Raw genomic sequence first — 5,040 nt, 5'->3', positions numbered from 1 at the left:
GGGTAACTGGAACGCCTAACAAAGTTAGAGTTAACTTTCTTTTTTACAATCCAAATTCCAAAGGAAGGAAGTGGATTTTCTAGTTTAATTGACATATAATCAATATGAAAAAGGACGCTATGATATCTAAGATTCGGTACTTGATCTACTACCTTCAGTCAAGATGGCAATGTCATCCTGCGCTCACCAAAGGCTGGAGCCTTAATAGCAGCTGCCTTTAGGCTTTAGCACACCCGAGTTTATTTCTGATTAGTGGAGCAAGATCTTCCTTCTCAATGCCCTCTGCAACTATCACATGAATGGGATACTTCTCATCAACAGCAATGTCCAGTATTCCATACATATCCTTTGAGTTTGTGATTTTTCTGTCGACCAAAAGTAACAGCAATCAAAGACTTATAAACTCTGTTATTACTTCGTGGGAAAGCATGCAAGACTCTATTAATTTTGCAATTCCTACCTTGCAGTTATGGAACTCCAATGTCATCTTTTGTCGATCAGTTACAAAGTACAGGGACAAAGATCCAAGATCAAATTGCATTCCATCTACAATCTTGTAGATTGTTCTTGGTGCATTTCCCTTTTTCTATTGTCACTACTCCCTTCCTTCCCACTTGTCGAAGAGCATCAGCAATCATGTTTCCCCCTGAATAATCATTGCCTGCACTAACTGCAGCAACATGTGCTATTTCATGATCTTCAACCTGCAAATGTGAAAATGTTACATGTATTGCAGTTTATTAAAGCAAATGACTACAGTGTTTCTTGATGAAGCCAAAATAAGAAAGATAAACTTGTTTACCTCTCTGGGGAATTTGCAGTCTTCTCAATCCCACTAGCAATTTGAACAGGATTCATACCAGCAGCAATAATCTAGAAAAAAAGTATGATGTTTAGAATAATGTAGTGGAGGCACTTAATTTAAATTACTAATACACTATTTCACACCAGAAGTGCCTTTAATATAAAGAGAAAACATAAATATAGCTGTAAGATATAAGAACTGCACACAAGCCAATTCACCAAATAATTAACAAGCCCTGCCTATATGATTTTTTCAAAGATGCCGCCTCGCCTAGTTGGTAAGGCCTTAACGGCGACAAACTGCACGGCACTCAAAACTTGGCTTCATATTGATCTCTACTATGTAACTAATTCCAAGTTTTTAGAAAGAGCATTCAGCATTGGCACTAGTTCAATAGTAGAAAGCCCTGCCTTCCACTACCTAGTGTTTTAGAAAGCCTGCATTATAGCACAATGTTATAATACTTCACAAGAAACACTTGTGTTGTAAAGTAATAGACAGGCAACTCGTGCACAACATCCATTTCATACCTCCACGCCTTCTTCGGCAATCAGACCCTGGGGAAGAATGGCTGAAGTAGTGGAACAGTACCCAGCAAGGTTATTTGTTTTGGCACGAGCCTGTCTTACCAATTTAACTCCAACGTTCTCCGAAGGGTCCTCCAGTTCAATCTAATATAACAGTTTGGAGCAAGTTAAAAGAGTTAAGAGGAGATATGGAAATGAAGTGGAGGTACTTCTAGAGTGTCGAACAATATGGTGTAGATGGAGATATGCGTATACGAAAATGGATATATTTGTTCTACACGATACAGTCAACTGCATTTTGTCCTAAAATCATATGAATTCTGTATCATTGTTCAATTGCTTGAGGCGGGTCAGTATATAAGGGGACTGGAAAGGGGATTTTGTGCTCAACCGGGCCGAGCCCATGACCTCCAACAGGGGAAGGCCCAGAGGAACCCAGGGGCGCGAGGAAGGGAAAAGGAGACGATGGCTCCTCCGGTCACCAAGTATTAATGGGAGGCAAACAGGACGGGTCCTGTCCCTACAAGATTGGACCTCTGTAGCCCATAGGAATGGCAGCAACGTCCCGACATCCGAGGCAAAGTCGATCATTGTGGCCACCAAGAAACCCCACGGGAAAGCGACCTTCCTAACTTCCTCTATCTCCTTAGTTTTCTTAGACCCAGAGGAAGAACTTGACTTTGGCATCGGAGGTGACAGTATCACCGCATCACTCTTTCTTCCCCTTTCCCTTCCACAAGTACAGGATCCATCGTGGCCCCGCGGCTACAAAACATGCATCACCAGGACGACCATTTACAATGCCGATCCCCCGGCTGTAACAATTTTGCAAGCATTTGAAACTCACAAATACAATGGTGATAGTTCTATTTCAAATGCCATGAGCTTAGAGAAAAACTACAAATACTCTATTATTGTAAACTTACGTTTATCATCATTAAAAAAATAAATTTTTATATGGATTCATTTATCCATTTTTTTTAAATAAAATACACAGAAACTACACACTTGAAAACTATAAATATTATTTGTTTTTAATTACTAGCATGCAAGACGCTTGGACCTAAGTTTCATTAAAAATCCAAAAACAATTGTAATACATTCGGGACGGATTATTAAACTGACCGTCACAATCACAATCAGGCTCCACATATAGAAGTCCAGCACCTAGTTCATCTCATATCCAACAATGTTTTCTTATTACTAACGTATAAACATAGAAATGACTAATGTCATGTCACTCTCAGTCTTAAATGTAAGTGTGACATTAGAGAATTTGAGTGTTGAACGTAAGTTACGTAAGTGTAACACTATATTTATTTGTAAACATAACTTACGTAAGTGTAACACTATTCTTATAAAACAGTATTTTTCAATATTGTAAACTTACGTTTAAGACTGAGCTAGGTGTCACACTCACTAAAAGATACTATTTATAAGATCTCTAATAGTGTATTTGAAACATAGATGCTGTAAGAGTATTGGCAAAGGCTAGCAAGTCGAAGTCCAAATACAAATTTTAGTTTTTTTTAGTTAAAACTTTTAATACATTGGACTGGCCAAATGGATATTTGTCAAACTTTGAGCCATAGTAATTTAGGGCCCATAGTCATATATTTGGAGAGTTACTGTAGAATGACCAAATCAATATTTTATGATTTTTCCATCTAACTACCTCTCTCTTTTAATATTAAATTTTAATATTAGTGCAAGTGTCTTTACAAAATGTTAATTTTTTTTAAAATATTATTAAAATATATAATATTATATTACTATTTTGACTTTAAGATGACTAGTCTTATATGGATTAACCTCTAAAAATTTTGACTATAGCCAAAATCTCAAATTCTAATCAAAATTTGGATTTGCAACATTACCAATGCATGCTCTAAGAGCACTGGCAGCAGATTCGGTAAAATAAAAAAAAGTCTAAAATTTGAATGGATTGAGAGTTAAAGACGCTGGCATTGGCTTTGTAAAACTCAAAACTCAAGCTTTGAGCTACAGTAAATTTAGTTTCATCTTCATATTTGAAGACTCATTATTCATAAGTCTATCCTATTATTTTATTACAAAATACATGAGACTATTAGTTTGAGTTTGAAAATTAATTTGTGAAATGTGTTTGTTGGATAATTAGGTTGAGAAAAAAAATTAGTTGGGAAACAATAATTTAAATATCAAATTAAATTATTAATGAACATATGGCTAGTGTAATTGTAAAATATGAAAAAAAATTAAAAATATTATTATTAAAAAAATAATATTATATTATATTTTAATAAATCTAATAGCTAATCCAATGTGGGATTGTGGATAGAGAGGTTTTGAATTTATAAAAAATATGTACTTTTCATCAAATTTTAAATATAATTTTGATGAAGTCAATGTTAATGCTCTAAGTCACACTCTCTAAAAGATACTATTTATTAAAATTTGATTTAAAGTTATTTGATTTAGTTATATATTTTATTTCTCTTTTGAAAACAGTGACTATTCAACAATTCGTGCTTCATACAAGTATATTACTCCGTTTAGATTCTGAAAGCATTTATCTCATTATTATAATTTTTTTAATTTTTCATACAAAATAATAAATAATTTAATTTTTTCAATTCACAAAACAATAATAATATTAAAAAAATAATATTATAACAATATTTTATTTAACTTTCATCTAAACTCATTTCATCTAATCTTAACTCACTATCCAAACGAGACCGTACATCATCTTTTTTATTAGGAAGCATTAATATACTATTTTTTTGCATTACTCATTATAAATTTAAGTATGTCAAAATATTAATAATTTTTTCTTGTAGCTAACGTGAAAAACTTTCACGTCAAAAAGAATTCTTTTTTTTTTTTTTTTTTTTTGCATTAACGCATTTTTTTTTATTAAAAACCTCACTAAGGGGGAGGGAACCAGGTACATTAAAGGACAAAACAACCAACCAAAACATAACAATCGAAACTATCACTACAAACTTTTAGCATCACATTGCTGGAAGACCCAGCTTATCAACCTTCATTATTCCTTTGAGTCGATGAGGAACATCATCGAACTGTAGCCATTTCCCAGAACATCTCCCAGAGGCCATACGCGCTAAATAATCCGCCCCTACATTGCCTCCCCTGTAAATGTGCCGAATCACAACCTACATTCTAGAAAGAATTCCTTGAATTTCCTCCCAATAATCTTCAAAATACCAAATACCACATCTTCCTGTTTCCAACCAGTTTACAATTAAAAGGGAATCCATTTCCACTTCCACCTTATGAATTCCTATCTCTCTACATTGTCTCAAGCCAAAAAGAAGTGCCAAGAGTTCTGCCGCGTTATTTGTTCCTTGGTCTAAACATTCCGCAAACACCAACGTTAGACTCCCTTCATCATCCCTTATGACTCCCCCCGCTCCCATACGTCCTGGATTTTCTAGACAACTACCATCTACATTTATTTTAGACCACCCAGTAGCAGGTTTGTGCCAACGAACAAGACTAACTTGCTTTCGTTTCAGAGTCTTCAACGGGATAGAGAAAGCCTGCAACACTTGTTCATCACCAGCATGCCATTTCTTTCCAGCTCTAATTTGAAGTCCCACCCAAGCAATGGCTACTTTTATCGACAACCAAAGGGACTCCATCGAATTTCTTCTTCCTTCCATGCGCGCTTTACACCTCTAGACCCATAGAGACCATGTTACA

General features: G+C 35.0%; 1 pseudogene; it reads right to left on the bottom strand.

The window, feature by feature from the left end:
- Positions 1 to 217: 217 nt before the first annotated feature.
- Positions 218 to 4,433, bottom strand: LOC121255012 (annotated as a pseudogene).
- Between the last annotated feature and the right edge of the window lie 607 nt (positions 4,434 to 5,040).

This window comes from Juglans microcarpa x Juglans regia, chromosome 3D (assembly GCF_004785595.1).
Source record: "Juglans microcarpa x Juglans regia isolate MS1-56 chromosome 3D, Jm3101_v1.0, whole genome shotgun sequence".
Lineage (NCBI taxonomy): Eukaryota > Viridiplantae > Streptophyta > Magnoliopsida > Fagales > Juglandaceae > Juglans > Juglans microcarpa x Juglans regia.
Note: the sequence above shows the minus strand (reverse complement) of the source record. Positions and strands in the feature narration are given on the sequence as shown.